We start from the raw sequence: 18,173 nt of genomic DNA, 5'->3' as shown, positions 1-18,173 counted from the left end.
GCAAAGGGTGGAGGGGCCTAGCGTACCAGAGGATGCAAGGAAAGAGAGAGAGTGAGACAAATGGGTCGTGGGCACAGACAAACAGAGAGTGCAGGAGGGAGACCGAACTGGAGGCCCCAGGGAGAGAGGCCCAGAGGGTCCCAAGAAGGAAGGCGCAGGGACTAGGAGAACTGAAGGGCCCAGAGACTCAGAGCATCGCATGGTGCAGGAAGAGGTACAAGGACGCTGAGAATAGAAGGTTACTGAGGCCAGGAGAATCCAAGGGTGTAGAGGGGCACAGAGAACTGAAGCATAAAGGGCAAAGAGAAGCGAATAGCGCAGAGAAAAGCACAGGGAGGAAACAGTACGAAAGAGGGCAGAAGGGTAAGGACAAGGGAACAAAGGGTGTGCGGAACAAGAGTTCTGAATGATGAAAGGGCACAGAGACTGGTGGTTTGTTTCCAGTTCAAACATGGCTGACTGCCGTCCACTTTTCCTAGTCATGACAGACTAACATGGATTCCGTTATCAGCCAGGGGGTAATGCCGAAAACACTCACGCACTTCTGGCGTGAACAGATGCAGATTGTTCAGCATAGACTAGTGAACTCCGAGCACGCACAAGTGCGCTCCTGACAGCTGCTTGCACACAAGGATCTGAAATGAACCCATTTTTCTGACCCTATACTGAGAGGAATGTGTGGAACACAAAATGATGAAAGGCTGAGATAAATCACCTCCATGATATCTTCAGACGCTGAGAATAATTCCAGATTCGAGCTCAGCTAACCGGTTTTACTGCAGAACTGAGGAGAGCTGCAACTCCTAACACTTGTATACTTTTGCAACTTAAGTAATGTTCTCGCTGCCGTGCTTTGAATATGCTGTGTAGAGGTTGAGTGTTGTTGTATGAGAACACTGAAATAAATTCAAATGTACACTACAACGAGTTAATCTGCAATTGTTAAGGCTAACCTGCAAGTGCAAAGGGTGGTTGGGAGCTGGGTATTGGGAAATTAGCATTTATTGATCAAATCACTCCAAGGTTTGTGGCAAAAATTTATTGTTTGTGAGCATCAGTGCAAAGAGTTAACAAATGAGCTGTAAAGTAAGTGTGTGCTTTTAACTATAAGTGTGTATATATATATATATATATATATATATATATATATATATATATATATATATATATATATCCTTTACTACCCCTGACCAGGTATGGAAGGGACAGTTATGTTAAAAACAATATGCATTAATAGTGCACTGTTAGCTCTGAATCTTGCGTACCCCAAATACATGATACATATAACTTATAAGGGAACGATTTTCAGTCTTGTGGCTGACTTTCTTATGTATTTATATCTGTATTGCTGCACTAAGCACATTACATAGATAGTACAGTGTGCAACTGACTGTATGTGAGGCTGCACGTCACACACATTTTACAGCATTTTAGTTTTAGAAACACGGGCACGTATGCTTGGAGCAGTGGGCGGCATGACCTTGGGTATACTGAATAAGCAGCTACCTATGTTGTTGAGGAATATCTCTTTAATAATTTATTCAACAAAAGGAGGGACTGGGGGGCGTGTTTAACGACGTCCACGTACAAGACCCAAAATGACTAGTAAGAAAAGAGAGTACAAAGTTCCTCTGTTTGTGGTTGGTAGAGGACTAAGAGGGGGCAAAGCATAGTGACTCCAACTGGACCACTCCGTGTTTGCAGGGACAAGGGAGGGCGGATTCCCTTATCGTAACTAGGGCTCTCTCACACCCAGCAAACTAGGTGTCATGCTTCATCATATGAGCCTGCCCCTCGTCAGGTCGGCGCTGCAATACCTGATGGGCACCCAAACCGTTGGCTCTTTATCGGGGATCTTTTGTTCCTGTCGGTGGCAGGGTAGGTCTTAAGGCAATAAGCGTTAACTCGCCGGACCTAACTGGTGTCCTTTTTCATACCGCCGACTCACTGTAGCGAGTATATCTCACATACAGACCAGGTCAACTACCTGGGTTCTGGGTACGTAGAATTTTACTTACCTCTTTAGTGTAGATAGCGTTTTATTCGATCCTGAGGAAGTGCCCTGATCCATAGGACAATAATGGCACGAAACATGTTGATCACTTGAGAGCTGGACATACACTACTAGATACATCATTACTAGTCCTGTGCCCCTCTCACTCTTTTAACTAGGCAGTTTACCACTCCCAATAAAGTTGTTTTAGGACTAACTGACATATTTTACATCCACCTACCCCCCACATCTACACACTAGGCCAAAAGATCCCCGACAAAGAGCCCAGGTTTGGGTGCCCGTCAGGTATTGCTACAGGGCCTGGCCTTTGGCATCCTTTACCAGCTCTTGTCAACAGTGTCCACCTAAAGGAGAGTTGCAACGTTGATACTTGTTTAATGGTATTCAAATGCATGGGGGGTGCTAGTGAGCCCGAAGCAAGATGGCCGCACATTAGTGCAGCTCTGCTGGGTGGGGGCCTTTATCTGGACAAAACCCTACATTTCTCCCAGTCATCCTGTGACTTGAAATGGCGATTTCGGAACCCATGCATGCACTAAACATGGTGATGTGCGTGCTATAACAATCGTGGGTATTTTAAACCAAGACCGCAAATATTTGCTAACCTGCGACAGCATGGAGGCTCCCACGGACTGCTGACTAACGCGGAGCCTGTTGAAGGTCATAGCTCCCGGCACAGTGACAAGATGTCAGCGCCAAGAGAACTAATTGGTATGACTAGGCTGAATTACACAGCAGCCAGCGTAGCGCAGAGTCCGCAACGTGGTGCATGGTACTGTATGCTCGGAGTCTAGGCACGGCTGCGCCTGGAGCGCCAGCCAGGACTCGTGAGAAGATTACTGCGAGCCGTGCGGCAGCAAAGAGCAGGCTGTTGCTTCACTTGCTACGCGTTTGGGACAGTGTATGAAAAAGTCCGGAGTACGAAACGCCGTTGTAGGCTGACTGCCCGCCTACGCGGCCCAGGTAGGGGAACACGCTGAAGGAGTTAGGATAGTGCAGGCCACTGCTGGGGCCAGACATCTGCTGCGCAATCATGATTTTATTTACCACAGCAGTGCTGAAAATAACGCAACACAATTGTAGTTGGTGCTCCCCTCCTGACTCCCTGGGACAGCGGTGTAATACGGAGCACGGAAGTGGACACAGGGTGGAAAGATGGGCAAGCCTGACAAACAACTACAGTCCAAGCTCTCGTTTGACTCCAAACACCTAAAACAAATTGCTGACGCAGGCTGCATCAGACACTGAGACGGATCTGGAAGCTGGTGGTAGCAGCAAACTGGAACGCATGATGCTGGCCATGCAGCTAAGCCTACATATAATAATAGGAAAATCGATAACCTAAATCTACGCATGGATACTATGATGGCAAAGCTAGACAAGCATGGAGTATGCATAACGGAAGTGGAGCAGCGCATCTCCAACACGGAGTATAAAGTAGAGACCATGACAGAATCCTGTGCTCAGATGGAGAAACTACTAGCAGTGATACAGGCTAAAAATGAGGACTTGGAGGCCAGGTCCCGGCATAAAAACCTACGTATTACAGGGGTGCCTGAGTCCACTAATACGGGTAAAATGGAACTCTATGTGGAGGAAATGCTCAAAAACATGCTGGATACGGAATACTTTTCAAACATGTTGGTTGTGGAGAGGGTACATTGCTCCCTTGCACCTCGACCTATCCCAGGAGCACCCCCGTGCCCGATAATTACTTAACTTCTCCATTATCGTGACAGAGACGTGGCACTCCGACTTGCAAGAGAATTAGGCATTACCAAGTACCAGGGGATAGAAATTGCGCTGTTCCCGGATTTCACGATGGCAGTGCAACAGGCACAATGGGAATTCCAGCAAGTAAAAAAGAAATTGCAAGCAATGAAAATACAATATGCCATATTGTACCCGTCATGCCTCAGAATACAACACGGAAATAAGACCAAGATCTTCACAACCCCCAAAGACGCTATGCAGTTTATACGGCAGCTGGAGCAACAAGAATCATTTAGAACGGTTGGTGATGACGCGGATAATGAAGATTAACCTACAAGGTTACATTCTTGTACAGACTGGTATTATTGTTTATAATTACCTCAATTTGTATAGACATGGATTACAATGACCCTGTAGCTCTAAGACACTGTGAGTTGTATGCAAGGTACTGACAAAGGTTATGGTATATGATATTCCGCACATGGGGTAAGGTTCAGAGGAGATGTTGTGTGGCCTGTGTTGCCTCAGTTTAAGCATAAGAAATGGACATGAGGATAGATATGAAGGTGACAAACCTGATAGCAGGGTAATGTGAGTACTGATGCATCTGTAATACTGGGGGTGACACTGGTGAATATGTTGTGCAGAGCAAACTTATTAAGTGAAAGCTTATGTCAGATTTACAATGTTGTTCTAAGGCTGTCCGACTAATGCAATGGATGAACTAATCATGGCATGAGTCAGGATGTGATGCTGGGGTTTATGTCGAAAACAATAGTGGATGAGATGATAGTTAAGGTGCAAAGTACTTATCCACTGTTGGCAATACAGACGTGCAGGGTATTTGTGGATATTACTCTAAATAACATCGTTATGGGATGGACTGGGGGAAAATCTTTGTGTATGCCCTGACCCCCCCTTACTACATTGAGGGGGTCTGTGGGCAGCTGGTGACCTCCAAGAGAGTACACCCCACACAGTTCATGATTGGGGCTGTATACTGTGGGCAGATTATCGGCTTCCAGTGGGACGGGTGGTTAATTGTGTTTTTTTATTGTTAATTGCCTTGGGGTTCCTTAGCATAATTGGGGTGCTGATGCAGGGGGGGTCAGTTGGCAGAATGGTTCAGATACATTAGTGTGCAATGCAGAATACATGGAATGATGACGAATTACATGAGCAGAAAAATATACAGTGTTCGTAGCAAATACATTGATGACATGTAGGAGTGATGACAGCTGGGGATGGTAAAATAACCTGGGTAGCGTGGAATGTCAGAGGTCTTAATAGTCCGAAGAAAATGAGACAAGTGATAGCCTACTTGGACCGTCATAATGTCCAGGTGGTGTTATTACAGGAAACTCACCTTACCAAACACGCAGCAGCAGTGGTGGCCACTAGATGGGCTGGGGTAAGATTGGCATCTTCCTACTCCTCGTATGCGAGAGGAGTTATGATTTTAATTTTAAAAAATCTCCCATTTGTAAGTTTGTTTGTGGATATAGATGACAGCGGTTGATATATAGTAGTGTAGGGGAAACTGTGCGGTATGTTGTTGACAATTATCAACGTATATGGGCCTAATATAGACGACCCTGGTTTTATGAGACACTGTGGAGTAAAGTACCTAGGTTGCCGCCGGCTGCAATCATTTGTGGGGGTGATTTTAATGTGGTATTAGACCCGGCGATGGACCGCCACTCCACTGCACTTTTTATCTACAGTAAAAAAAGCTGTGCAGGCTATCAAGTAGGTACGGGAGGGTACATGGCACTCCAATACTCATCAGTCATGGTTGCGACTTGACTACTGGCTGACTAAGAGTGAGGTAACCTCATGGATCACTAAGGTTACCCACTTACCTTGCACGTTATCAGATCACTTCCCGACGTTGCTCACCATGCGTATACCTACGTACCCACCACCACAGTTTCAATGGAGATTTCAATCCTCCGCGCTGCAAGACCAGGTGTTCCGGGAGGGGGTGCAGGAAGCAATTGAAAATTATTTTATCAATAATGTATCAGTACAAAGTCTGGGCAAATTATGGGAGGCATTCAAAGTGACAATTCGTTGAGTATGCATAGGCCTACAAGCCAGAGTACTTAAATCATTACGAGGGTCTATGAAGCAGCTCGAACAAGAACTAGCACTCCGTGAACGGCATTATGAAAATACATCAGATAGCGCTACATTAGCTACTATTCGATCGAAAATCACCGAATATAATGACCTGGCAGATCTAGAGGAGGGGTATATGTCAAGGCGATGGACAGCTAGATACTACTGTGAGGGAGGCAGACTGGGACGGGCATTAGCTGCCAGGATTACTGAGCCATGGGCGAAAAACTATATATTGCAATCTATTGCAGAGGGTGATATTAATCGTTGCGACACGACAGGAATTCTAAATTTGTTTGTGCAATACTACAAAACCATGTATAGCAGTATACAAACAGCTGCAGACGATGACATAGCACAATACTTATAGCCTTGGTTTGGTTGTCGAAAAGACAACAAGAATTCCTGATGCACCCGCTGACGATAGTTGAAATACGTGATGCTATAATTGCTTTTCCTAATGGCAAGCCTACAGGCACAGACGGGCTCCCAGCGGAATTTTATAAAGAGTACATCGACATACTGGTGCCCTATCTCCACGACATGTATGACGAAGCATACGAACAGCAACGGCTTCCGGACACAGTTCGCGAAGCACTGAATTATAGCCTTACTGAAGCCAGGGAAGACGCCGGATAGCTGTCAATCTTATAGGCCCTTGTCACTAATGAACACAGACGTCAAGATCTTAGCAAAAGTGCTAGCAACCAGACTGATATTACTATTGCCTGTCATGGTGCTACCTGACCAGTCAGTGTTATTCCTACACTCTCCACAGCATACAATCTAAGGACTCTCTTTGCAGTAATGCACCTTCTAGAACCTACACTACCTGCAATGGCGGTCCTACTGGAAGGGTCTGTCATGTTGACATTCATATACAGTAGACTACGAGCTGCCTTGCAGGTGTTATACCCATGTTCCCTGTTGAACCACCGACTCTGTGGGCTCTACAACTTATATACACGACGCAAACACAGGGTAAACTGGTTAATCGCTTGTATAAAACTTCCCAGATAGATGAGATGAATGTTAGATTAGGCCCCATGGAAAAATGGAATTCTATCTTGCCCCAGCCGCTGACAGAGGACGAATGGACGACGTGTTGTAAGCTAATAGGTCAATTTGCTGCAAATGGGAATCTCAGACTTATACATCCACCAAATGTTCTATACGCCAGCACAACTCTACAAATATGGCCTGCGGACTCACACGGCTGTAAGAGATGTAGTGCCGACAATGCTGATTTTCAACAGTTGGCATGGAGTTGTCCAAAAGTAGCTGACTTCTGGGGGAAAGTCACAGTGGCATTAACAGAAATGGTGGGTGAACAAATAGCATGTCATATACACATTTGTTTGTTAGTAAATGTGCTCAAACTTAAAGTTGTCAATCGGAGATTAGTGGCCATAGCACTATTACTGGCGAAACGCAGAGTCTCCCTTCACTGGGATGGCAGACCTGCGCCTAAACCAGTACATTGGTTACGGGATATAGCACACTGTCGGTATCAACATACCTGCTATGCGGAAGAATTGCCTAGTACTTCACGGCCACGTGACATTTGGTGTCCATTCACTGCATATATGTTGACTAAAACGAGTGACTATTGACATTCTATATGATGTTAATATACCTATTGTATGTTTCTACCATGATCTATGTTCCGCTATTATTAAAGAACTAAATGATGCTGAATCAACTTGCAGCTATGTATTCTCTAACAATGTGAAAATACTGATGACTTTATATGGTTGTTATACTATGAAAATCAATAAATATATATATTTTTAATGGTATTCAAATGCATGTCCTGCAATGCACATACAGCTCTGCCAAGTTTCCTAGGTCCTTGCGTGATGTGCTGCTCCATTCCTGGTATTTCTTTGAATTCTGGGGCTTGTAGTCTTTGTCACACAGGGACCTGGGAAACCTGGCAGCTATGCACATGCTGCGCCCATACAAAATAATTTAGGAAGATACTGCTGAGTGATAATCAAGATAAAAATAAGTCTTTCATTTTACCTCATACAAAGCAGCCGTGGTGTTTAGAAGATGACTGATGAACTATTAACAGAATCTCATCACTAAAACCTAACATTATGCAGAGATTGTAACTCCAAATTTGATCCAGTAGTGTAGAGGAGGCCTCAAACAAGCATTGTACTTTTAAAGGCAGAGGATCTTAATCATAACCATAAATCTGCTGTCTTAATACGCCATTTCAGGTCTCTAAGAAAATCCAGTATTCAGAATTCAGGGAAATAAAATACCTTCTCTGCATATATGCCATATATGGAGTAGCATAGCCAGGGATATCAATAAATCCAGAGCTTCCAATTATTTCAAAGAGTACTCTGGCATGGTCACAACGTTAACAACCTTGAATGAAACATACCTGGTCCTGTGTTATGAGTAGATCAATGAACTCGTGAGGCCTTAATCTGAGATGCCTGCACAAATAGCTTAAATTTAAAATAGATTTAACATGTTTACATATATTTTTGTGATCAGCTATCATTTCTGACTAATTATGGGAAAAGTATTATCTCTACAAAAGAGTCTCTAAATCCTTTTCCCTCATATATTCATAACAAGCATTTGCAATGCAATAGCTCTTGCATTAGTGAAACTTTGAGCTATTGTGTCTCAAAGGCTAATGTTTGTTTTTATTCATTTATTTTTATTATTAAATAAACCAGCAGTAGCATAAGCAGATATTTCAAATATTGATTTGCCAACTTTAACATCCAAGATATGGAAAACCTGTTATTACAGTTAGCAATGTTCTTCAAGGAAAACAAGCAGTGTTATTAAGGTGTAGTACCACAGGCTGTCACTAGGTGTTCCGTTAGCTATTGACAACACCAATAGCTCAAAGTTTCAAATTCCAACAGGACACCTAGACAGGAATAACCCTATGTGTTGTACCATTGTTCACAAGAATCAGCATTTATTATTTGCAAAACAGACAACTTCGCTTGCACCCCACACTGATGTGTAAAACGGAATAATCGATATAACATGCACTGTTTTATAAACACACCCTTTTCCACATAAAGGTGTGGGTGAATGTAGCATGGATATCTCCAGCTAATTTTAGTTGTTTGTGCTTATAAAATGGAAATGGATGGGGTGATGGACACATGATATATGCAGAAAAAAATATAAATATTTCAGCAATTGTGTGCATCTGATTAACAGACTTATATACACGTTTTTTTCTGCTAGCGTGAGAAATAATGAGCAGTTCTTATATCCTCTTATTTTCAGCTTCTTTCATTTGACAAAAAAATATTCTGGTTTGCCATCTTGGGGACAGCAAGGCAGACATCGATATGTTTCCTTTTGGGAGCAGATATATGCGCGGCCACTACCAGAGTTACCAGCCAATGTGACGCACATTTTAAAGACGCGCTAGTAAATATGCATTCTGTATTCATATAAGCTGGAATTTGCACAAATGTTGACCCTGGAAGTGTTGCAGCAATTGGCAACAAAATCAGATACTTTTTGATGGTCAGTGTTAGAAATGGGGGGGGGGGTCTCTAGTTGGCAGAGGGAGGTACCTTTATCCAAATAGGGACCTTTGCTTCTAGTCAGGGTAAGGGGTGTACACACTTTAGATAACCCCTGCTCACCCCCTTTGGTAGCTTGGCATGAGCAGACAGGCTTATCCCAAAGGCAATGTGTAAAGTATTTGCACTAACACATACACTAACAAAGTGAAAACACCACAAATGGACACCACACCAGTTTAGAAAAAAAATATCTTTATCCAAACTTAACAAGACCAAAATGATAAAAACCCAACATACACAGTTAAAAATATGACTCTCAAAAGGTTTCAAGAACTTGTACCATAGAAAACTATGGATGTGTGACTTTTACACAAAGTACCTGTAGTTGCGTCAAAATGCACACGCTCATAAAGCTGCAGAGTGAAGAAGCGTCAAAAACAAAAAGATACATCTGTTGCTGAGAACTTGGGGAGGCGATGCAACAGTTCTGCTGCACGCAGGAGGTGATGCATCGATCCGGTCTGTAGAGGGAAGTGATGCGCAGATTCTTCGTGACGGTTCTGATCTGCAGGTGATGCGTTCTTAAAAACTTGTAGCACAGGTGCGATGCGTGGAAATACCGGATCAGGGGCGTAACACAGGCCCCCGCGCTTCAGGAGCCCCCTCACTCAGCGAAGCTAGCAACCAAGCCTCTTCAGTGCACGCACTCTTCATTAATGAAATGGTTGGTGCGCATGCGTAACAGATGCCATTGCTAACTCAGGACTGGGGCCCTCCTCGCGCCGCCCAGGTCAGACAGGAGATGAATCTCTAGTGGGGCCCCACGCCCCCACATGCAGTGAGTGTGGCTTAGGGGAGCGGGACGGAGGCTGCCTAGGTTAAGGCAGACCCAGCCAGGAGCAGCAGGAGTGGTGTCACGTGATCCGAAGGACGCAGTGGGAGGAAGGTGTTAAGGTAAGTTTAGTTGTAATTTTATTTACATTACTCTGTCGCTCCCCCCACACTCGTGCCGAGCTCCCCCCGTGCCCCCCCCCCCACACTCTTGCCGGCCGCGACGGGACTCCTGGAACGGAAGGACTCCGAGGCCCAGAGAACTGAAGGATGTAAGGAGAGAAAAAGAGAGACCCCATTTATTTATTATTATCATAGACCCAAATGGACGTGAGAACCGAAATATGTAGCAAGATAAACGAAAGATGCAGGGAGAGCGAGAGAACGGAAGAGTGGATGCGCTGAGAGAGGCGAAGAGAGGAGAGAAAGAGTGAACCGTAGGGTACAGGGGGGCCACAGAACCATAGGGTGCAAGAAGGGAGACAGGGCCGGCGGGAGCAGAGATAGACAGACAGCCATAACAGGTCCCAGGACCGATGGGTGCAGGAGAAGAGAGCTGAGAGGTCCAGAGGCCCAAAGAAGCGCATGGTGCTGGGAGAGAGAGAGAACCGAAAGCTGCAAGGGCCCCGAGAACCAAAGAGTGCAGGGTCGAAGAGAACTGAAGGGCCCAGTGGTGAGGAGAACCGAAGTGTGGAGGGGCCGGAGAACCGAAGGGTGCAAGGAGCAGAGAACCGAAGGGTGGAGGGGTCTAGAGAACTGAAGAGTAGAGGAGTTTAGAAAACTTGAAAGAGAGCAAATGGAACCAAAAGTTGTAGGGGTGGGGGGGGGGGTGAAAGCTGCATAGGCCCACTGTACTGAAGGGAGTGGGGCCACAGAGAAAGAGAGGGACTGAATATCCGAAGGCTCATGTAAGAGAACTGCAAGATGCAGAGGGAACCAGAGGGAGAGGGTGAGAGAACCCAAGGCAAAGGGTGGAGGGGCCTAGCGTACCAGAGGATGCAAGGAAAGAGAGAGAGTGAGACAAATGGGTCGTGGGCACAGAGAAACAGAGAGTGCAGGAGGGAGACCGAACTGGAGGCCCCAGGGAGAGAGGCCCAGAGGGTCCCAAGAAGGAAGGCGCAGGGACTAGGAGAACTGAAGGGCCCAGAGACTCAGAGCATCGCATGGTGCAGGAAGAGGTACAAGGACGCTGAGAATAGAAGGTTACTGAGGCCAGGAGAATCCAAGGGTGTAGAGGGGCACAGAGAACTGAAGCATAAAGGGCAAAGAGAAGCGAATAGCGCAGAGAAAAGCACAGGGAGGAAACAGTACGAAAGAGGGCAGAAGGGTAAGGACAAGGGAACAAAGGGTGTGGAACAAGAGTTCTGAATGATGAAAGGGCACAGAGACTGGTGGTTTATTTCCAGTTCAAACATGGCTGACTGCCGTCCACTTTTCCTAGTCATGACAGACTAACATGGATTCCGTTATCAGCCAGGGGATAATGCCGAAAACACTCACGCACTTCTGGCGTGAACAGATGCAGATTGTTCAGCATAGACTAGTGAACTCCGAGCACGCACAAGTGCGCTCCTGACAGCTGCTTGCACACAAGGATCTGAAATTAACCCATTTTTCTGACCCTATACTGAGAGGAATGTGTGGAACACAAAATGATGAAAGGCTGAGATAAATCACCTCCATGATATCTTCAGACGCTGAGAATAATTCCAGATTCGAGCTCAGCTAACCGGTTTTACTGCAGAACTGAGGAGAGCTGCAACTCAAGTAATGTTCTCGCTGCCGTGCTTTGAATATGCTGTGTAGAGGTTGAGTGTTGTTGTATGAGAACACTGAAATAAATTCAAATGTACACTACAACGAGTTAATCTGCAATTGTTAAGGCTAACCTGCAAGTGCAAAGGGTGGTTGGGAGCTGGGTATTGGGAAATTGGCATTTATTGATCAAATCACTCCAAGGTTTGTGGCAAATATTTATTGTTTGTGAGCATCAGTGCAAAGAGTTAACAAATGAGCTGTAAAGTAAGTGTGTGCTTTTAATTGTAAGTGTGTATATATATATATATATATATATATATATATATATATATATATATATATATATATATATATATATATATATATATATATATATATATATATATATATCCTTTACTACCCCTGACCAGGTATGGAAGGGACAGTTATGTTAAAAACAATATGCATTAATAGTGCACTGTTAGCTCTGAATCTTGCGTACCCCAAATACATGATACATATAACTTATAAGGGAACGAATTTCAGTCTGTGTGGCTGACTTTCTTATGTATTTATATCTGTATTGCTGCACTAAGCACATTACATAGATAGTACAGTGTGCAACTGACTGTATGTGAGGCTGCACGTCACACACATATTTTACAGCATTTTAGTTTTAGAAACACGGGCACGTATGCTTGGAGCAGTGGGCGGCATGACCTTGGGTATACTGAATAAGCAGCTACCTATGTTGTTGAGGAATATCTCTTTAATAATTTATTCAACAAAAGGAGGGACTGGGGGGCGTGTTTAACAACGTCCACGTACAAGACCCAAAATGACTAGTAAGAAAAGAGAGTACAAAGTTCCTCTGTTTGTGGTTGGTAGAGGACTAAGAGGGGGCAAAGCATAGTGACTCCAACTGGACCACTCCGTGTTTGCAGGGACAAGGGAGGGCGGATTCCCTTATCGTAACTAGGGCTCTCTCACACCCAGCAAGCTAGGTGTCATGCTTCATCATATGAGCCTGCCCCTCGTCAGGTCGGCGCTGCAATACCTGATGGGCACCCAAACCGTTGGCTCTTTATCGGGGATCTTTTGTTCCTGTCGGTGGCAGGGTAGGTCTTAAGGCAATAAGCGTTAACTCGCCGGACCCAACTGGTGTCCTTTTTCATACCGCCGACTCACTGTAGCGAGTATATCTCACATACAGACCAGGTCAACTACCTGGGTTCTGGGTACGTAGAATTTTACTTACCTCTTTAGTGTAGATAGCGTTTTATTCGATCCTGAGGAAGTGCCCTGATCCATAGGACAATAATGGCACGAAACATGTTGATCACTTGAGAGCTGGACATACACTACTAGATACATCATTACTAGTCCTGTGCCCCTCTCACTCTTTTAACTAGGCAGTTTACCACTCCCAATAAAGTTGTTTTAGGACTAACTGACATATTTTACATCCACCTACACCCCACATCTACACACTAGGCCAAAAGATCCCCGACAAAGAGCCCAGGTTTGGGTGCCCGTCAGGTATTGCAGCACCGACCTGACGAGGGGCAGGCTCATATGATGAAGCATGACACTTAGCTTGCTGGGTGTATGAGAGCCCTAGTTCCGATAAGGGAATCCCCCCTCCCTTGTCCCTGCACACACGGAGTGGGCCCGTTGGACTCACTATGCTTTGCCCCCTCTTGATCCTCTACCAACCATACATCTCTTTAATAATGTAATAACTGCACTTTTACAATTGCTTTATTAACCTTCCTGCTTTCTCAAATTTGCTTGAAAATGCACCATTTGCCCACTCTTTTTTCACAATTTTCTCGGTGAGAACCCCCGAACCCCCTGTAGATTGTTCGGACTCACTCACTCGCCACAGTGCAGTACAACATTCATTTTACGCCTCATAACTTTCAAATGTCACCAGCCGCCACTGGTTACTACTTAAATCTCCCTTGCCAGTTTCAGACTACCTTTAAATGTAGAGCGTTGATGCTTTCATTGTTCATAAACCACTTGGACACCTGCACCCCGCGAGTGCCACTTTTTGCACACTCTTAGACTCAGGCGGGTCTCAGCATAGGGGCACAATGCACAAAGACGCAGCCAAAGCTGCGTGGGTGGGTTTTCTGTAGTCCTAAATTTACTGTTTAAGGCATACAAAGGCTCCTCCGCAGAGAGGTAGCAGGTGCCACCGGAGGGGCTGTAGTTATGCAGAGTGTGACATCCAAACTTTGCCAATGGCACGTCCAACCTTGAGTGTGCAGATAACAAAGTGTATTTGAAAAGCGCACTTTCACCCAATTGTATCTTTGCGCTGAATAACAGATGTTTATCATTACCCAACTCAATGGAACTCATTTTATCAAACTCAGAAGGATAAAAGACGCGCAGGGATTTGAACCTGTGACCACAAGAACACAGGACCCCACAGTGGATGTATTAATCCACTAAGCCACTCGGCTTCAGTTACTTAAAGGGGGCGTCGGGCGTGGACTAGTGTGTAAACAAGGAACCAACAGGGTCATGCACGTTTGCGGAGTGGGTAGAAAAGGGGTGGGAAAGAAACAACGCACAATGCACCGGTCACAAAGCCTTACCACTGACACTGCGCACGTGTAGGGTCTGGGGCAGGCGGGCAACTAGAGCCAAATTTAAGGGGGCTGAAAAAGATTTCGGGGAGGGGGGCTAATTCTTCCAGCCATATGCAGAGTGCCTCTAAGAAGGAGTGAAAACACAACAAAAGCCTCATTAACAATTAAAGACCTGTGAAGTACTCAGGTGCGGCTGCAATTCAAGGGTCGCCAGCCCGCGAAGCTGTCTCAGCCGGGCTGACACACACGACGGGGGGGGGGGGGGGGGGGGGGGGGGGGGTGACTGAAGCACGGTGAGCCCAATGGGTGTTGCACGCCTGGTCTGGGGACTCACTCAGCCGGGAGCATCCCAATCTACTCATTCTGGAGATTTTTGGGGCATTGTCTGGAATATTTCTGTGAAACCACAAAAAACAAATACATCTGTTCAATCTCACCAGTGAAATTTAAACCTTGCAGACGTAATCTATACTTTGTTAATGGAGACCTTCGGGAATATCTAGTGAGGATGTTGTCCGTTCATTGCCTGTGAAGTCATTGTGGGCTCTGCTGACGTCTGATCCGGCCAGCATTGAGTACAGAGACGTGCACCCACCCTGGCACAAACATGGACCACCTCAGGCTGAGAGGGGCTTGGATGCATTTCCCGGCTAGGCCTTGACTCAGGAATTGGAAACATTCGTCCATCCGATGCACACACCTCTTTTGAGGTTTCTAAAAATGAACGCAGACCCCCTACTATTCCAGCAATATCTCCGAGGATTCCAAGTCTAAAACGCTTTTGTCCGATTCCATCACATATTTGTCCTTTCTTTATATAAAGCGCTGGCCTTGGTCACAACTGGGTATGGTAGGCACTAAATGAAACTACAAATAAATAATCAACGGGACAAAGAGTTAGGAACGGTAGCTGGCCTGGGCCTTCCCTCGGTCTGCATTAGCGACTCCTAGTTTGAGAGAACCTGTTTTTTGCTTTGCATCTGCTGCTTTCAGTTTGGTATTCCTATTTGAATCAGATAATGTTTATTGAAAGCAGTGACACCAATAATGAGGTACACTATGCGGTGGACTGGTGAACATGATAGAAACCGTGGCCATGTCATGCTGAAGTCAAATCAAAATATACTAGAATTCTGGGTGGTAGGGCAAAGTGGTAGGTGGTGGGCCGGGCCGCCAGGGACGGGCCCCTTCCATGTGCTTTGCAGGGGGCCCCCTCAAGTTTCATTACACCACTGTACGGGATGCGTCGGTAATCAACGTGGCGGCTAGCGGCGCTGCATCGGTTTTCTTCAGTCGTGACCCCTTGATGTGTTGATTTTTGCAGCGGCAGCAGGTGCTGCATTGGTTTTCAAAGCGGCACGCGATGCATGGAAATTCTGCTAGCTCCATGGAGATGCACCATAAAAACAGCCACAAGAAGGGAGATGCGTCATTTTTGTAGTTCATCAAGTTCCAGCAACAACCTCCAGAGGTCCAATACTGGCACAGGCACCTCCTGGCAGAACTCACAGCAGCAGAGTTCAGGGGAGCTGGCGGTGAAGTCTGTGTGTCTTCAGAACAGGAGGCCAGCACACACAGGCCCTTGCAGATCTCCTTCAATCATGGGATACAGCACACAGGAAAGTCCTTCTCCATTCCTTGGGAGAAACAGCACCTGCAGCCAACCCCACACAGCACACAGCAAAGGGGCAGTACTTCTCCCCAGTCTATCCAGCTCTTCTCCTTGGCAAAGGGTCCTCCTGAATTCCAGGGATGATCTAAAAGTCTGGGGTATGTGCCCCTCTTCTTTACAGTAAATATATTTGTTCTCTCCTAGCCCAGGACTCTGAGCTCAGTCCAAACCATTGTCAGTGTGAGCCCTGGCTCCAGGCACACCACAGGGGGCGCAGCCATCTTTGTGGACAGCAGGCACACCTCTATTCAGGTGCAGGTGCTACTCCTCCCACCACTCCAAATTCCGACCAGGCCTATTCAGCCTTGCGCTGACTCATGCAGACTCTCTGGAGCCACTGCACCTCCTCTGCCCCTGTCACTCCAAAGCCAGACAGACAATACACAACCCAGCAGAGGCACACAGGATGGCTAAGCAAGAAAATGCCTGCTTTCTAAAAGTGGTACTTTCAAACACATAATCTAAAAATCACCTTTCCAAAAAGATGCATCTTTAGATTCAGATTTCAGCATACTGAACTTTATTTTCCTACCTTGTTCCCAGGGGTAGTTATGTTTATAAGTTGTTATAAGCAAACTCCTCATTCTACCCTATGGGACCAGCTAGCCTTACAATAGTGAAAAAACGAAATTGGCAGTACTTCACTATCAGGACATGCCACGCACATCAAGGCTTTCACATACACTGCACCCTGCCCACAGGGCTCCCTTGGGCCTACCTTAGGGGTGACTAACATGTAAGAAAAGGGAAGGATAGAGCCTGGCAAGTGAGTGCACTTCCCAGGCTGACATGACAGTTTCCAAACTGAGCACAGGCACTGTGGTGGCAGGTCTGAGTTTCCTTTTCAGAGCTATTTATGTGAGTGGCACAATCAGTGCTGCAGGCTCAAGAGTAGCATTTGATTTACAGGCCCTGGCACACTCAGTGCACTTTACTAGGGGCTTATCAGTAAATCAAATATGCCAATCATGGATAGCCAATCATAAAAACAGTTTACACAGAGAGCATATACACTTTAGCACTGATTAGCAGTGGTAAAGTGCACAGAGTCCTAAAGCCAACAACAACAGGTCAGGAAAAAATAGGAGGAAGAAGAAAAACGACACCTAACCTACCCTGCACTGAAGCGGAAAGCTCCACTCTAGCGGACAAACAGCGTATCAGCCTCCCAGCCCACCTCTCGCCGCACCCGCTCCGCGGGTGCCGCTTCATCGGTGGGTGTCGGTAGAGGCAGCATCCAGAGGACCAGAGGCGAGGAATCCAGGACAAAGGCAGCAAGGCGGTAAGGGGCGCGAGGGACCAGCGGGGCTGCGAGCGTGCGGGGACTTCATTTCCCAGAAGTCCCTGCAAGACCACGGAAGAGCTTCCGGTCCGCTCTCCCTGCTGGCCCCGCCCCCCGCCCATCTGTACCTGCTAAAAGCGTCCCTTTCCTTCCACCTTGTGGGACACCTAACCTACCCTGCACTGAAGCGGAAAGCTCCACTCTAGCGGACAAACAGCGTATCAGCCTCCCAGCCCACCTCTCGCCGCACCCGCTCCGCGGGTGCCGCTTCGTCGGTGGGTGTCGGTAGAGGCAGCATCCAGAGGACCAGAGGCGAGGAATCCAGGACAAAGGCAGCAAGGCGGTAAGGGGCGCGAGGGACCAGCGGGGCTGCGAGCGTGCGGGGACTTCATTTCCCAGAAGTCCCTGCAAGACCACGGAAGAGCTTCCGGTCCGCTCTCCCTGCTGGCCCCGCCCCCCGCCCTTTAAGCCTCCTACATAACAACATCCCTCTCCCGCAGCGCGGGACGCAGCTCGGGCGAAGACAGGGCAAAGACAGGGCCGTTTGAGGCCGTTCGAGGACGGCAGAGGACGGCCCCGGCCCTGTCACCCTGAGCTCCACGACGATCCCCCTAGCCCCTCTCGAAGCCAAACGCATATTTTTGGGACTTAAGATGCGTCCCAAAACAAGAAGTGCAAC

This window comes from Lissotriton vulgaris, chromosome 11, assembly GCF_964263255.1.
Source record: "Lissotriton vulgaris chromosome 11, aLisVul1.2, whole genome shotgun sequence".
NCBI lineage: Eukaryota > Metazoa > Chordata > Amphibia > Caudata > Salamandridae > Lissotriton > Lissotriton vulgaris.
This window is presented reverse-complemented; position numbering follows the sequence as displayed.